The sequence below is a fragment of the Crocuta crocuta genome, unplaced genomic scaffold, assembly GCF_008692635.1.
Source record: "Crocuta crocuta isolate KB4526 unplaced genomic scaffold, BGI_CrCroc_1.0 scaffold779, whole genome shotgun sequence".
Lineage (NCBI taxonomy): Eukaryota > Metazoa > Chordata > Mammalia > Carnivora > Hyaenidae > Crocuta > Crocuta crocuta.
In genome coordinates, this window is record NW_027531185.1 from 1,029,080 (window position 1) to 1,046,626 (window position 17,547).

Here is a 17,547-nt window from a genome sequence, read left to right on the forward strand (position 1 = left end):
ATGCACTTATTCAACCAGTATTACCTGAGAACCTGCTTGGTGCCAACCACTATGCTAGGCACCAAGGTCTAAAACTGAACAAAAGCCAAATTCTCCTGGGGTACCTGGCCAGAGCTGCTACCAGGCCCATACTTCCAAGGGAGGCAGAAACTAAGATTGGCTGCCCTTTGAAGCTCTCCCTGGAGCTTGTTTGACAGTAAGATAGCAGAGAATAAGCTCAAAAGCAATGGAGCTGACAGCTGGTACAGCCTGGGGGATGGAAGTCTATAGCACCCAAGGCCCCTGAGGTGGGAACAGCTTACCCCTCCACATTCCCAATACCAGCATGGGCCACACCAGCTGGAGGGGGTCACAGAAGATAATCCAGCCAGCCTCCTGTCTGCCAATGACCACCCACACCTTCTAAATAATGAAATCTGGTTGTCAAGGGAGCTCATTATAATGTCTCTTCTTCCCTGGTGCCACCCAGTGCCCTGTTCTCTGCCCCCAGTGCTGGAAGGTGCTAAGCAGGCAGGCCTACTGCTGTCAGAAACACCTCCACAACTTTCTCCTGTACACCCTCCCCCAAGAGTGCAGCTCTGCTATAGAGCATCAATACCCAGCCTTTTGATTTTCTCTCCTCGCCACCTGTCCACCTTGGTGGGAAAGGGGCAGGCAAGGACCTAGGGACTGTCTACCTAGGAGTGACGACTGATCACTGGTGGGTACAATAAGCAGTCAGGGTCAGAAGGGAGGCCCAAGCCTCAGCTCTTGTCCCTTGGCCAGGCACCTGGGAAAGGGAGAAGGAGAAGCATGACACTGCTGTTAAGGGTGTGAGTGGTAGAGTCAGCCTGCTTGGGTTCTGATCTCAGCGCCATCATTCCCTAGCTATGGGACCTTGAGTAACTTCTTCATTTAACCTCTCCTTGCCTCTGTTTCTTCATCTGTAAAGTAGGGATGCACCTACCTTACAGAATTATCACGGGAGCTAAATAAGTTCAAATGTGCCAAGAATTCAGAAGCGTTTACTATTATTTTTGGTGTTATCAGGGTTACTAAAGCCTGTTGCAGTCCCATAAATGCCACTAAAGGAGGCCAGAAAGAGGGATCCCTATAGGTGGGTATGGCTAAGGAATGCTTTTCTGGGGGAGGTGGAATCTGAAGTGACAGAAAAGTCCAGACGTAATGCCTAGGGGGCAGCATGTTTGAGCACTGCACATCCCCAGGTCAGTGAAAAACAGCAAAGTGACGAGGTGGCAGATACTACTAAACAATAATAATAGTGAGAATTCTTTTTATATTATTGGATTTAATACTCAGCAACCCCATGAGGTAGGTATATAGCCCCATTTTATAGCTGACAAAATGGAGGCTTACAGAGGTTAAGTAGTTTGCACAAAGTCACCCAGTGCTGTTCATACCAGAGCCCCTGCTCCTCACCATGACACTTTCCTGCCCCAAGCTCCATGTATACAACTCAGCATGTGTTTTTCTTTGTCTCCACTCTGGCCCCTTTCCCATATGTCCCTCTACAAAGTTGTTCCCATTTAGAAAGCCTTGCTCAGGTCGGGGCTGCTCAGGCCAGATGTCTGGGGCCAAGCGCTTCCCAAGCTCCATGCTCCTAGCCCCAGCCTGACTTGACCTCAGTCTGAAGCAGAAAAGTTGGCTGCAAGTGCATGTCTCACACCTTAGACAGGCCAGCCTTTGACCAGCCCAGATAAAGGACAGGAAATCCTTGGCCACCTCCCCTGGAGATTGTTCCCTCTACCATAGGAGCAGTTGCAGCCTGAGCAGAGGTTCCTCTGTGGTGAGGAAGCTGCCGAGTCAGCCCCAGATGCCTTGGCTGTCGGGTGTGGTTTAGGGGAAACAGGGACTGCTGAACATCAGGAGACCTGGGTTCTAAATCCTCCCTCCTTGGAGACCATGTCCTTCCCCTTTCTGGGCCACAAGCACGTATCAGCAAGGATCACACTGCTTATCTTACTGGGCTGCTCTGAGAACAGAATGGAATCATAGAAGTGAAAGTGCCTTGGAAATGGAAAGAAACAAGAGGACTCATCACTGTCATCATCATCAACTGCAGAGGAAGAATGGCTGAGTTGGTATTTCTCCTTGTCTGATTCACCCTTCTAAGGCCCCACTGTGCACATGGCTCACACTCATTTCTGGCTTCAGTGCTCCTTAAAATATCCCCTTCCCCCACCTCCACCAGCTCACGGAAAGAAAGCACATGGCAGGAAAACAGGATATACTGGCAGCGCCCACAGAGTACACTGTAGTCAACTCGTCAAAGGTGAGCACCTCCTCTCACCAGGCTTACCCTCTGCTACGAGGACAAGAAGAAGCAAGTCTTAGCCTCTGAGGGCTCCCTAGGCACAAGAGCTGGATGGACCTGACTAACAAACAAATCAGAGAGCTGTATGAGGTGCTTGAACCCAGGACTCTGGGGACTCACCTGTTAGAGTCACCAGAAAAAGATGATAGAGAAATCTTACAGAAAAGTTCAGGCTAGAAATAGAGAGGAGAGTGAGGGGCTTCCAGAGCCCCATTACCCATTCCCGAGACCACAACTAGTAGCATGTGCAGAAGGCAGTAACGAGCCTGGGAAGGGGACTGGCCCCAAGTCCCTGGAGGAGTACTTGGAGGAACTGAGGCTGTTTGGCCTAGAGAAGATGCAGAGGACTTGGATTCCATCCTCAGACCTCTGAAAATCAGAGAGGACAGTGGCTAGGTGGTCCCAGAGGGCAGAGCTGGGATCCAGCATTACAGAAGCAACAGGGATACAGAATTCAATCCAACATAAGCAAACACTTTTGGATAGTCCATGAATGAAAGCAACTGCTTTGAAACATCATGCTCCCACATACTGAACATGGGGAACAAGAGCTGCACTAATAGTTGGCAGGAAGACTGAGGTTCCCAAGGAGATTTGGACCTCTAAAGGTCCTTCTCCCCTGAGCTCTTTCTGCTTCCTACCTCTCGGGTATTGTGGGAGAAAGCACAAAGGTGACTGGGGCTGGTTAAGCCCTTGGCCACTTCCCACAGAGCCCCGGGATCCCAGGAACACCTTAGGCTGGTACTACCCAGGGAAAGCAGGTCACTCATTAACTTGTGGCAGAATGGGTCAGAGGGTAGCCACTTGGGACAGACACAAACATGGGGAGAGGGCTAGAGAGCAAACTGTACAAAATCCCATGCTCAAGGAAAACTCAAGCTGTGGCAGTTCAAGGCCTGGCCAGCCCAAACGACCAGCCAACTGGGACTATTCTGTGACCAGGTCTGGCAGAATTTAAAGCCACTTGACCTTTTCCTTTTGCATAAGCAAAAGGTTTTGACTGGAAATGCATCATTTTACAGGTGGAATGGAACCGAGAGAACACTGAGTCCGTGCCACTTGCCCTGATGATTTTACAGATGTGGAAACTGAGGCACAGAGAAAGCAATGTCTTCTTTAAAGTCACTCATGTAGAGATAGCTACAGAGAGGCACAACCAATGCCCAGTTTTCTGACTCTATAGTAGGCTTACACGGTACACTAAATGTTGGTTCCTTCTCTTCTCACTTAAACTGCAGAAAATTGCTTGCGGTCCAACGCCTTCCAAACTGGACCTGGCCTGACCCTTCCCAACTCCCACTGCTTGTCAAGATACAGGCTCTTGAAGGAAGGTCTCCTCCTCTACTATGGAGGCCTCAGTGAGGGGTGCCTGAGTGGCTCAGCCAGTTAAGTGGAGGCCTCAGCCTTACAGCAGCAGTGTGGCCGACAGTTCATGTCCCTGCCTTGTGCGCAGGGACCCACAGCTGTACTGAAAAGAGACACATGCACACAGCCCCACTAATGGGACAGGTCCTTTGGGTGGGTATTTCTCACTCTTTCAAATTGACATTAGGGACTCAGGTGTTCTTGGAAACATCCCCAGCCCCTTCTGACTCTGATGCCTAAAAATCTCCCTTACTCCACTGCCCATCTGAATCCGTATCAACTCAAATCCCTGACCCCCTCAGTACCACCCAAATGAATGTGTGTCCTTCAGCAATGTGAATAACCACTTGTGCTTGCCTAAACGAAGACAGAGGGGCAGATGTTTAATTGGCCCCCGAAGTTCCCGTGAAGGAATGTTTAATGTCCTCTTGGGGGAGGTGAGGGTTAAGATGGGATCCCCTTAAGGCCTGGGGTGGACAGGGAGTTAGTTAATGGCCTTCCCCCAGAGGTGACTTTTCAAGGTGGTTATTATGTGGCTCAATTATTAACCAAGCAGTGGCAGGACCCCAGGCTTGCTGGAAAGGAGCCACTCCTTTCCCAAGGACAGCCCAAGAGCAGAAGGCTGCAGCCAGGGAGAGCACTCAGGCGGTCTTTCTGTCCCTCTCACAGCCTGCTCTGGGGCAGTGGGGAGAGAGACCTGGAAGAGGGAAGCTGTCCCTCAGCTCCACTTGGGGTGGAGGAGGGCGGGCCCGGATGTGGAGGAAGTCAGCACACCCTTACTGGGGCGGAGGGAAAAGGGAGACAGTGAGGGTTTTTATCATGAATGAGAGAGGAAGCTCCAAGCTGGGCCTTGGTGATTAGATGACAAGCTGGGAAAGACGCTCTTCCTAAATGCATCCTGTTTTGCTCCAAAGTGGCCTCGGGGGCCAGGGGAGGGGCCAGGAGGAGAGGAGCCTCCCAGGAATTCTCCCAGGCCTGCAGACCTCAAGCTCCTGGGTGGCTCTGGAGCTGGGGAAGCAAGTGGGAGAGTTGACCCCATTTACTACTAGAGAAGCAAGGCACAAAGTTTCCACAAGAAGCTTCGACAAGTCAGCCTCTGTAGCTGCAGCCCCAGAGACTGTGGCCAAGTGCTATAAAATTAGGAGCTAGGGCTCCCTAATTGCTCCAGCTTGGTCTTTCTCTAGGCCTCTCTTCAAAGGTTCAGCTCAAATGTCACTGCTTAACCTCTGTCAGCCACCTTCCCCTCAGTCAAAAGCAATGGCTCCCTAGTCAGGCCTCCTAGGGCAAAACAGCCCCCTCAACAACTGGAAGTATGAACACTGTCAGGATATTTGATGATATTAAGGGGCTGTTTTAGGTGTGTTAATGGTACAGTGGCTATTTTTTAGAATCCTTATCTTTTAGAGATATATACTGAACTACTTACAAATAAATTGATAAGANAAAATAACAAGAAAGAAGGTGAAGGAGGTGGAGGTGTTAATAGGCAGGATTGACCGCGGGCTAATGGCTGTTGCAGTTGAGTGATGAGTACAAGGGGCCTCATTACACTAATCGTCTCTACTTTTATGTATGTTTGAAAGTCTTCATAATAATCTTTTAAAAAGTCCTCACTGAAGTAGAGACTTAATATGCCATACACATTATTTATGCCACTAACCCCCAAACTAAATGGTAGATTCCTTGAAGGTGAAGGTTACACTGTGTCCTCCACAAGACATAGCCAAGCCTGAACTTAATGACTAATAATTTGTATGCACTTGGTAGTTTACAAAGCATTTAGCCATGGACCCCCAATTAATACAATGAAGTGGAAAGAGTGGGGAGAAACCAAGAGTCCGAGAGGTCACTAGTAGAACAGCAGAGCTTGGATTTAAACCTCACATGTCCAGGGGCACCTGGGTGGCTCAGTCAGTTGAGCAGCTGACTTCAGGTCAAGTCATGATCTTGTGGTTGGTGAGTTTGAGCCCCACATCGGGCTCTGTGCTAACAGCTCAGAGCTTGGAGCCTCCTTGAGATTCTGTGTCTCCCTCTCTCTGCCCCTCCCCCACTCACGTTTTCTCTCTCTCTCTCTCTCTCTCTCTCTCTCTCTCTCTCAAATAAATAAATACTAATAAAAAAATTTAAACTTCATATATCCAACTCTCAGTCCCCGGTGTTTTGCCCCCTACCTCCCTGGACTCCTGAGCGCCTGAGGAACTTAACATCCAGTTCTACAGTCCCTGAGAGTTGGGGTAAACAGGGACAGCGATTGTCCACAGGGACAACAACTGTTGATGTGTGAGTTCCCAAGGTGGAAGGCTGGGGAAGAGGAGACTCAACATACAAACACAGCATCTCAGACTGGTGACAGACTGATTCAAGGACTGGTCCCTGCTCCTCACATACACCAAAGACTTCAAGTCACAGGTGAGAAGAGCCTTAATAAATACTTGACATCAGCAACTGTGTGCCCAGCCCTGTGATCAACTATTTTGTTTAGGGTTGCATGATAGGGGAGCTCACACTTCCTATCCTAGAGCCTTTGCATTTTTGAGATCTCTTATCTCTATTTTATCTGATAACAGCCCCCCAAGAGCCCAGGGTCCTGACACTAGAGCTTACCCAAACTTGAAGCCCAAAGAAAAAATTCTATTTTATACAAGCCAGAGGCAACTCCTTCTTCCAGCCAAAGACCCCTTTCCCTACCTTCTTGAGAAAGGTGGGGTCAGAGTCTGCTTTTGTTAGGCCTGCCATCCATTGGACCTGAACTTTTTCCATGGCTAGAACAGGGAGCTCCAAGAGTGTCCTTGCAGAAAAGCACAGACAGTTGCACGGGCATTGATTACAGACTTCATCCACTCCTTCTTTTGGAACCTTCTTGCTTTGGTACTGTTGCTGGTATTCCTATACCTTGCTCCAGGGGTCCTCTGCTCCCTCTCCAATCCCTAGCCCTAAGAATAAAATTTTTAAACTTCAAGAAGACAGAGAGGGTCAAAGTTCGGACCTCTTTGTGACACTTTCTCTGCTCCTATGCTCAAACTCTGGAGGTGTGCTTTAATAAGGAAGGCCCTTCCACCGGCCCTGCCCAACTCATGCTCCACTCCCCAGCACTCACACAATATACACAGCTTCTTTGGGCACCTTCTGCTCCTCTTGAGGCTCTAAACAACCTCCAGATATCTATCAACATGTCTCCTCTCCAGGTGGAGAAGGGGAGCTGCAGATGCACAGGGAGGTTTAGCATATTTCTCCAAGAGTTGCTTAAGAGGTAGACAGAAGGCAAGAGAAGAGAGGAAACAGGATTCTATCCATGTGGTGTTTTCTGGCCCTGGTTACAGGGGTCCAGGGAGCAGGAATTCCAAGCCCTAAACCTAGAACAAAACTGGACAAAGACTAAATCCTGAAAATGAGGACCAAGCCCAGAATGTCTATTGATATGGCAGCTATAGCTTTAGGGTAAAAGAACCCCCAATCCCCAACACCATCATTCCCATCACACTCTTACTCACTTGCTCTGTCAACCATTCATAAACCACCTGCAGCCGTGCCTCCTTCCCTATGCCCTTGGACATTCTGTCTTCACATAGCCAGATAGAAACTGTCTCTCCTTTATTGCAGGCAGATGTAAGCGTGGGGAAAATTCAGAGAGCAATAAGACAAGATGGTGGGTGGTGACAGCAACCCCTAGAATGGAGCCATGAACAGGTCTCACAGTAGGAGTCAGGGTTTGAAAATACATCACCTTCTCCTCCTGGGTGGGCAGACCTGGGTCCTCCAAGTGGGATAGAGACAAGCCAGGCTTCTCCAGCCCAACTTCTGGGGTCCCCAGCTCTGAGTTGGCTCCAGTTCTCCCCACATTCAGTCTGACCGTAGTCCTGCTCACTCTTCCCACCACTACTAGTTACAGTTGGCTTGGGTGCACATTGCCACAAAGATTTCCATCTGCATATAGTTCTTGTCGCCCCAAGCATCTCAAAGACAGCCTTTCACCATGTGACAAGTCACCAAATGTCATGGAAAGAGACTGGCTCTTTAGATACTGAAATCCAGCTCACCACCTGAAGTGGAGTTGAAAACACTGTGGCTCCCAGAAGTAGCATGACCCACCTAAGGTCACATGAATTAATGGCTGACCCCAGTTTCCTGAGGGGGAAGAGAAATGGAGAGAACCCCAGCCTACCTCATTTGGAAATCCCAAAAACTTCCATTAAAAGGCCTTTTGTGAGAGCTTCTGTAATCCAAATCCATTTTGGACTCCATGGGGAAACTGAGCCCTGAAAGATGAGACTTACCTAAAGGTTTTCGCTCAATCCCCACAGCTATCTTAACTACTAGCAAAGTATGGAGCATTTCTCAGAAGGGAGGACAGTGGCCAAGGGGAAAGCCCATAGGGGCGGACTGGGGCTTTCTGGAATTGCCCTCAAACGCAGAGAAAGGAAAAGGGTAGGCAAAGCAGCTCAGAGCCCAAAGGCCTGCCACCCCTCCCTGGTTCCAGTTCCCCTCCAAAGCCCCACAGCTACGCCTCCGGACTCTGGCCAGGCCCCAGATAACGGGCAGAAAGCCTCCTTCTAGGGGCGCTTGGGTGGCTCAGTCGGTTGGGCGGCCAACTTCGGCTCAGGTCATGATCTCACGGTTTGTGGGTTCGAGCCCCGCATCCGGCTCTGTGCTTACGGCTAGCTCAGAGCCTGGAGCCTGTTTCAGGTTCTGTCTCCCTCTCTCTCTCTCTCTCAAATAAATAAAACATGAAAGCAAGCAAGCAAGCAAGTAAGCCTCCTTCTACTACCCGACTTGCGAATCTTCCCTGGGGTGAATTTCGGCGACTCCAACCCCAAATCCCAGGGGGGGAGGTGGCTGGGCTTGCTTCCTCCGCCCCTCTTGTGTGTGCCGCCCAGCCGAACCGCTAAGAGCGGGGCTGGCCAGAGCGCGCCAGAGATTAGGCAGGACAAGGGGGCCCAGGAGGCCCCGCTGGTCCGGATTTCTCCCTGCGGTCGCCCCAGCTCCTACCTGGAGGCCGTGTCCACCACTTTAGGTTCAACACCCTAACACAGCGGCCAGTGGGCAGGAGGTGAGTGCAGGAGGGACTGCTCGGTCCAGGGCACGCGCGGAGCCTGGGGTCGGGCGGGGGAAATGGTGCCAGCCAGAAGAGCAGCTGCCGTTGCTGCTTAGCTGTTGTCAATCTGAGGCAACTTTCGCGCAGGTGGGGAGGGATCCGTGGCGAGTTGGGCTGTAGGGACGCCCCGCCCGCCTACAAGACCTTCGACCAATGAGGGCGCAGTCCGGCCCACCGGACTCCCCAGAAAGTCGCCCAAATTGTGGTGGGCGGGGCTCTGCCTCCTAGCTCCTCCAGTATCCGCGCCCCTGCCTCTTCCTCAGGTCACACCGCTAGTGAGGAGGGGGTAGGAGGGGAGAAATCAAGCCAGAGCTAGCAAATGAAGGTGAAGGAGCGAATTGGCCAGGCGCACAGATTATTTATTGGGCTCTGAATGTGCCTGGCGCCGTACGGGGGATTTAAACACATGTGCCGTGTGCACATGAAGATTCAGTGGCTTGCTGAGGATAATTTACGGGGATTTCAGAAGACAACTTCAGTGAGATCTCTGATCAGTACGGACAGTCAAGAGAGACTCTTGGACATTAAATATGTGAGCAGGAAGTTGCCCTTCACACCTNCCCCAGCTCTGTCTCAAGTCCAAAAGCTACCCCGCGGAGAAATGCATGGAAAACTTGGAGCATAGGCATTAATCATGGCAGGCGAGGGCTCCCAAGAGTGTGTCAGCAAGTACCATCAGAGAGCTGGTTTAAATTCAATAAGAAACAGAGTGTTAAGATTTGACCTCTCTGTTGCCTTTCCTCACAAGGGTCCAATACATGTTCACAATCTGATTTCACTGTTGAATTGAGGACTCCTCTACTAGCTGGGGACTTGAAGTACTCAAGCTGCCATGCTATCCAACTACCATCTTCCACATCTACAAATGCAGAAACTGAGAAAAGATGACTCGCTCAAGTTGACCCACCAAATCCATAGCAGGGATAATGCCTGCACATTGGTTATTTTCTCCATACCTAACAGGTGGAAAGCAGACACCACATCCATCTCATTTGTTTGCCAAAGTACCCAACACAGATGAAACCAAAAAGTCATGTTTCTTAGCACAGCAACTTTCTTAAGGTCACCCAGGTAATGGCAAAGACAGACATAGCCCCAGGTGTCCCCCTCCTGTCTGGTCTTCAGACACACTGAAATTTTCCCACCTTACTTCCCTACTGGCCCTGATGAGAAACAGAGGAGAAATAATGAAGCAAGGCTACCTGCAGTGTGCACCTGTCCTTTCCTCTCAATGGTAAGACTGGAGCTGGCACTTTGTTTAAGATAAGCCATGTACCTGTGGGTCTTGGATGTAGATGAGGCCTGTACAACAGAACTCACTTCTGGAAACAAAATCTTATCCAGAGTCAGGAAATCCTATGATGGGTGGGAAGGTAGATGACCTCCTTCCTGAGACTGCGCTGTTATGTTTGTATGCATCCGTAAGACCCTGAGTTGAAGCCAAACTTATCTTGCTTCTGGAAAATGCTAAAAGGATATCCTATAGCTTCCCTAAGGGCAGGAAATCATGTCATAGCTGATTCCATCTACCTCATGGCACCAAGCACCAGGCACTACTATGCTTATAGTAGTTTCTCAGTAATGTTTGCTAATGGGTGAATGAATGTTGAAAGATATTCCAGAGACAACCATGAAGAAATTACATTCATATAAATAATGATCAAATCCCACTTACCTTTTAGTAGATACATTTACTGGATCAGATATGAAGGGTTCTGAGACACCCAGTTCTTTTTTTAAGACAAAAGTTTTCTGGCAATCAAACCAGAAAACTAAAAAAGGGAAATCTACAGAAAGCACAAAAACTACCAAAAAAGCACAAAAACTACAAAAGGAGCAATTGCTATAAATAAGTAGAGCAAGGGCTTCACACTGCCTGGCATAGAGTATGTGTGTACTCAATAAAAATAGGTGTTGAATGACTAAGTGAACACAATAGCCAGAGAAAGCTATAATCCTAATATTTCCAATGTATATTGTGACATGGTACAATGGCCCAAGCAATAAATAAATAGAAATGTATTTAATGTTTATTTATTTTTGAGAGAGAGAGACAGAGACAGAACATGAGTGGGGGAGGGGCAGAGAGAGAGGGAGACACAGAATCCGATGCGGGCTCCAGGCTCTGAGTGGTCAGCACAGAGCCTGACATGGGGCTCAAACACATTAACTGTGAGATCATGAACTGAGCCAAAGTCAGATGCTGAACCAACTAAGCCACCCAGGCATCCCCCAATCAATCAATCAATCAATCAATCAATAGCCCAAACAATGTCTAGAGTGTTTCTTTGGGTCTTTCTTGATCTCTTTCTCTTATCCCATGAGCTTCAGAAAGGCAATAACTCAGCCTCTTTAGAAGGAGATAGCTCATTCTCTTCAATCCTTGCTCCCTGATCTACTCCCATGCTCTGACCTAAACCAGAGTCACATGGAACAGATATACAATAATGTTTCCTGGAACAGATGAAGAAGTAGTAACTTTTCACAATCTCCTTTCTGGGTTGCATCTGGAATGGCTCTGGTAATAAGTGGAGCCTTTAGGTCCTGGGTGTCCCTTTTCCTACACACCCACACTATTTTTTGCCTGTGTGTCATATAACGTTGCTGCTGCTGCTGCTGCTACCCTGGATGCCAGCTCAGCCATTAAGCAGGGAAATGTAGAGTGCATGAGGGCAGGCTGAGGGCAGGTGGAAAAGCCTTGGAGCGCATGTATGCATTTCCCTGCCCTAGACATGGGGTTTCCATCTTTATACCATTATGAAAGCCCAGCTGTGTCATACAAAGAGCAGTATGATGGATCTGGAGCCATAGAGCCTAAGAACAAAGCTCAGTTCTGGTAGGTACTTTCCAACTTTCTGTGCCTCAGTTTCCTCACCTGTAAAGTGTGGATGATAATCACAGTCCTGACCTTACATGGCTGTTGAGTGGATCCACTGGACTAAATCACACTTATAGTGGTGACTAGTACATAATAAGTGCTCCTAAGTGTCAGATTAGTGGTGACAGAGGCACTAATCAATGGAAAGAGCCCTGGATCAGGAAGTAGGAGAGTTGGGTCTACTCCCAGTTCTACCATTTTCTGGCTGTGTCACTGAAGGGGGAGTCACTGTACCACCAACCATCAGTTTCTTTACCTGTAAAATGAGAGTAGAGCATAATCCCTAGCAGGCAAAATTAAGACAATGGAAGTGAGGATGTACTGTAAAGGGCAGGTGACAGGGTAGCACTAAAGGTGTTGGACAGCTCAGCTTTTTTCAAGGCCAGTCGGCCCTTCTAGGATATGGCAGAGACAAACTCCATATGCTGTTACAAGCCACCTGGGTCCCAATAAGTGCAGATCTCGACTTATAACAGCCCCCACACCCCTCCCTGCCTAGGAATGGAGATTCCTCAAGCTGTTGCAGACAGACCCTTGACCCCACTCTGGAATGGTGGAGGATAAAGAAACAGGCCCTTCCACTACTCTTTTCCATGGAGCTAAAGGAGCATCAGCAAATAATTCTAGGAAACTCAGCTGAGAAGAAAAAAGGGGAGTCGGAACCATGGCGGGGATGAATTACACTTGGACCAGCCCCGCACAGCACATGACCACGGATGTCCTCACACTCGCACACACACTCCTGCATGCTTCATCAAAAGCCCACCAATCAGTTCTGGGAGGGCAAAGGCCTGCTCTCCAAAGGTTTGGGGGTTCCCATCCAGCTTCATGAAAGGGGGATACTGATCAGACTCCCACAACATGAGATAGTTACAGCTCATTAAAAAAAATTTTTCTCAGGAGCCATGCCATGGCAGAGGGGTCTGCACTAAGAGGGGCAGGCAGAGCAAAGCCAAGGTGGGGATTTGGCAGTGGGAGGGGCTTGAAAAGGTGAGGAGCACACAGGCGCCTCACTGTGCATTGCCAAGTGGGAGTGAGGGCACAGAGCTATGTCCTGAGAAGAACACAAAGACTCCCTCTCAGCCCACAGCCCAAGAGACCACTCTGGCTGTGCCCACCCACACTCCAGAGTACCCTGAATTGGGGAGCTCTGTGCTGGGCTGACGGCCCTGGGCTGGCTGTCAGGAGAGCTGGAGTACTGGCTGAGCCAGGAACAAGCCAGCAGAGTTTCCGGGATCACTTTCTCTCTCTGGGCTCCCCCAACTCCATGCTATGACACAGATGCATTTATTTCTTCTCCTGGAACTACTGCAAGGAATATTTGGGGCAGCTCATGATGGACCTCCACGTATTGGGACTAGGCAGCTGGAGGGGGAGAACCCAGGCCCACTTCGCCTCTGCCCCCCACTCTTCCTTCATGCCCAACACTCTGTCCCCATGCCTCTAACAGTCACTATGCAAAGTGTCAGTTGATGGAGAGCTGACCCCCCGCATCTCACACAATAGACCCACTGAGCCATGACAGTGTGGTGGGGGCCATTTCACAGCCAGGATGGCTGGTTTTACTGGCCAGTCTCAAAGGGGCCAGAGGTTTTCTGCTAGGCAGTTGGAGCACCCCCACTATTCCCTCAGGGAATGCCTCAGCTCAAACGAATAGATGGGGGTCACCTGGGCTAAGCACTTGGTGAATCTGGCACAGACACCCAGAGCAGGGTGTCCATTCCCACCCTCCCATCCCATTCCTGCCCTTCAGAGAACAGTCATAGTGTGGTGAGGAGAGATGAGAAAAAGCAAGGCAACTTCTAACACAAATCCCCTCGCCTTGCCCCACTCCCACCCCCGTGCACGCCTACAAATAGCTGAGGCCAGCGGAACCTTCCTTGTACCCCTCAACAGTTCCCTCTCAGTTTCAGCCCTTGAACTTTCTCCTTCCTGGCTAGGCTCAGTGTCCTCATCTAAAAAAATGGTTTCTGGGTCCTGGTTTCTCGGGTACCCTCTTTCCGTAACATTCTCTGCTTCTGTAAGCTTCTCTGTGTGTTCCTATAGGGGTGAGGCTCCCAGACACTCACCATCCATGCAGCTTCTGGAGAGGAAGGGAGTGCTGGGGGTGTGAGAGCCCTCTGAGGATGAGGAGAAAGAGCAGAGGAAAGTGAGAAAAGGGAGGAAGGCTGAAATGAACAGCAAAGAAAGAGGGGAGCAGGTGCTGATGCCAAACAAGCTCCAGAAGTCTAGAGACCTGCCCCCCACCCTCCAGCGCTGCCTCCAGCTCACCTAGTGGCAGAGGACACACAGAGCCTCTCAACAGAACTCGGGATCCTGCCCCCTTGTCTGGGACTTTTCCATATGTCCCTCCGGGGAAGCAGCTCTCAGAACAAAACCGAAAGGGTGAAGAGATGGAGGAGGATGAAATAGGGGGCTCTTCCTTCCCACCCACAGGCTACCGCATCAGTCCACCATGGCCTGGCCTCATGCTATGACCAGATATAGTGTCCACAAAGTTGGACAGCTGCTGGCAGGAGGTGGGGGAGGGGGATTAGCTTTCACAGGCTTGCCCAGTGCCTGGCCCAGTCCAACCNCATCCCCTGGCCACCTGCCCTGTCTATTTTCCCTGAAGAATAGCCCACAAAGGCCCCTGGATGACATCAGAGAGGATACAGGATGTGTGGTGAGGCTCAAGGGCCACTCAGCTAAGGGTCTCGGCTCTTGCAGTCCCTCAGTTTGCCCTTCTCCAAGCATGGCTTCCCCGTTCTGTACTCCTACACACACACACACACACGCATGCATGTGCAAACACACACACACATTCTAACTAAATAAAAACTCTGAGCTGATCTTCAGCCAGGGCTAGGGCTTCCCTATACATACACATCAACCCATCAGTCAACATGGGCACCCTGCCACTAACAGGGGGGCTGGAGCAGAGAACAGGGCAAGTAGGCCCAACAGCTAGGGTCCCTGTCTTCTGGAGCTCCCATGCCAATGGAAGAGGCAACAGCTGCCCCCAGATAGAGAATACCCAACCCAGGCAGGTGGGCAGCCAGATCAGGTTCCAAAGATCAAGGAGAGAGGGAACAGTCAGGCTCCCAGGTTGGACACCTGATATCTCTGGATCAACAAACCTCCAGGGAACACCAGGAGGTGTTCCTAAGTAGCTCCTAGGCCCCACCCCGACTAAGGCTTCTGCATCAGGGGCCAGGACACTGCAACTCTGGCTTCTACTCTGCTTTTACCACTGAGGAGCTGTGTGACTTGGCTGAGAGCCTTGCCCTCTCTGGGCCTCAAAGTCCACATATGTACAATCAGAGAGTCTGCTTTGAGGATTTCTGTGGGCCCTGTCCTGTAAGTGTGTTCATGTTCCATGACAAACCCATTTCGAGAAATCCAACCCACTTTGCTATTTCCACCCTGCCATTTGGGCAAGAGCAAGGGAGAACTTACTGGGGAAAAGAAAGGAGCAGAGCCTGGAAAGTTTTTTAAGTGCTCAGAGAAATATACACTTTTCCAGTTTTTAAAAAGACAAACTGCCAGGTAGTCTGGAAGACCCGCTGGAGTGGCAACAGACCTTGAGATGGGGCTTTAGGCAATTCAAGATGACTAGCAAGGTGCTGCCAGGGTGGCTGGGCCACATCATGCAATGAGGGGACAGAGTGAGGCAACAAGGGTCCCTTGGGGTGAGAGGGGGTGTGTGGAGCTACCAGCTAGGTAAGTAAGACCCAAGGATAGGGAGACAAAAAGAGGAATAGAAGGACAGACAGTGGGATGAAGTAAAAATATAAGCAGAGCGTCAGACATATAGTGGGACATGAAGACAGACAGGAGGGTGGAAGTGTGAAGGCAGAGGCAGAGACAAAGAAAGTGCTGGAGGATTAGGGGTAAGGGACCTACTGTTTATTAAATGCCTGCTATGTGTTAACAACCAAAATGTTGCTCTTCCGGGGCGCCTGGGTGGCTTAGTCGGTTAAGCGTCCGACTTTCGCTTAGGTCATGATCTCGCGCTCCGTGGGTTCGAGCCCCGCGTCGGGCTCTGTGCTGACTGCCAGCTCGGAGCCTGGAGCCTGTTTCAGTCTGTGACTCCCTCTCTCTCTCTGACCCTCCCCTGCTCACACTGTCTCTCTCTCTCTCTCCTAGAAATAAATAAAACATTAAAAAACAAAACAAAACAAAATGTTGCTCTTCCTTGAGTGGAGGATGAAGACAGAGGGAGACAGGTGGGTGGGAACTAAGCCAGATGGACAGGTGGGATAAAAGGATGGGGCACCTTGAGAAAGAACAAGAGCTGGCTAAGAATCTGTAGAAAGCCAGCGGACAGGCATGCAAGGTCTGAAAAAAGGAGTCTGCCAGCCAGAGGTGAGGGTCATACAAACGGACACAGGGCTAGTAGATCAAAACGGGACTGGAACCAAAGATGAGGAGGTGAGGGGGACTCAAGTTTTGCCTAGCCCGAAAGGCAGCGCAGCGCCCAGGCTCTCCGCGAAGTGCAAGCCTAGCCCTGACCTCCCGGCCGGGTCCACGCAGCTCTGTTCACCTGGTTTCCAGCGCGGCGGGTCCCACCGGGTGCCCTTCACATCCCACGGCTTCCAGGACATCCACGTCCGGGGCTTTGGGAGCCGCAAGGCTGGCCCCCAGTCCCCCGCCTCAGCCATGTATCCACCGGCGAGCCACTCCCAAGCGGAGCGCCGCGCCTCGGGTGGTCGCACCCGGACTGAGCCTACAGCTAGGGCTGCGCTGGAGGGAGGGAGAGAGGGAGGGGCTAAGGGAATGATGGCGGGGATTGCCCCGCCCCCCTCAGTAGCAACTAGAAAGTTCCACGCCTCCACCTTGAGCAGGACGCTACCCTTCTCTATCCCACACTAGCTTCAAGTCGTTTAGCTCAGCTAGGCTGCTTCTTTCATTGCCAACGGGCCTCCTCTCCTGGGTTGGAGTCACCCTTCGGCCTTTTCCACGCTGGCCCCCGATTTGAGGGGTGTCTCACCACTGATGTCATTCCTTTTTGCTGTCCTATGCCAGGGCGAGATTGTGGGGGTCTTAGTCACTAAGTCAGCCCCTCTACCTTCTGTCTCCCCCATGCCTCACCAACCATGTTACAAGGCAGAAGACCTTGTGCAACAGCCAGATGGAGAAGGGAACAATGGCTCCCGCTTGGCCGACTGACGCACTCACTGACTCCTCAGCCTCCTCCAGGCCCCGTTTTTTCACTACCCTCCCAGCCCTGTTTAAGTCTGTCTGACCAGAACAACAGGACCTGAGTTACAACAGCGCCTTGAAATCCTTTTAGTGCCAAGAATATCCTAGACCTTATGAGCAGAAACATTCCTTTCTTATAGACTCTTTCACATTAGAGAAGCAAAACTGAGGCCCAAGGATGTAAATGACTTGGTCACCATATCAGCGGGATAGTGATCTCTGTTGCAGTGCTGTTATGAGGATCTAAAGTGACTGAGCATGGTGCCCGGCACAGAGTACCATCTCCATGAAGAAAGGCTAACTTTTATTCTCAAAGAAATTGGCACTGAGGATCTACCACGAGAAAAACCTCCACCAGGACCCTAAATTACATGACCACTTTTCTTACTCTAACCTCCACCCACAGCAAGGAAACTTGCATTCCCTATTCAGGGATGGTGGGAAGTCTCTATCTGCCTCTGTTTACAATGGAGGAAAGCAGAAAGTTGCCAGCTCTCAGACCTGGTCATTTCCACTCCACTTGTGCTGGTGCCCAGTAAGAAGGGAAGATTCTAATAGTGGCTCTGCACTAATTGGACAAAGCCCAGGCCATTTTTCCTCTCTGAGTCTCCATTTCCTCATCTGTAACATGAGCATAATCCCATGACTCAATCAGAATAATGATAAGGGGATACACAGGTGAAGGCTCCAGCCCCTTCTTCTACCCTCTCCTTA

The 17,547-nt window shown here is 50.4% G+C and overlaps 1 protein-coding gene across 1 annotated transcript in view; it reads right to left on the bottom strand.

Annotated features, from left to right (window-relative positions):
• Nucleotides 1-16,194, bottom strand: part of STARD8 (StAR related lipid transfer domain containing 8) — a 41,407-nt gene extending 25,213 nt beyond the window's left edge. The window contains exon 1 of the mRNA XM_077771150.1: nucleotides 16,175-16,194. The gene's annotated coding sequence lies outside the window, so the exon portion shown is untranslated. The remainder of the gene's footprint in view (nucleotides 1-16,174) is intronic.
• Nucleotides 16,195-17,547: the final 1,353 nt, after the last annotated feature.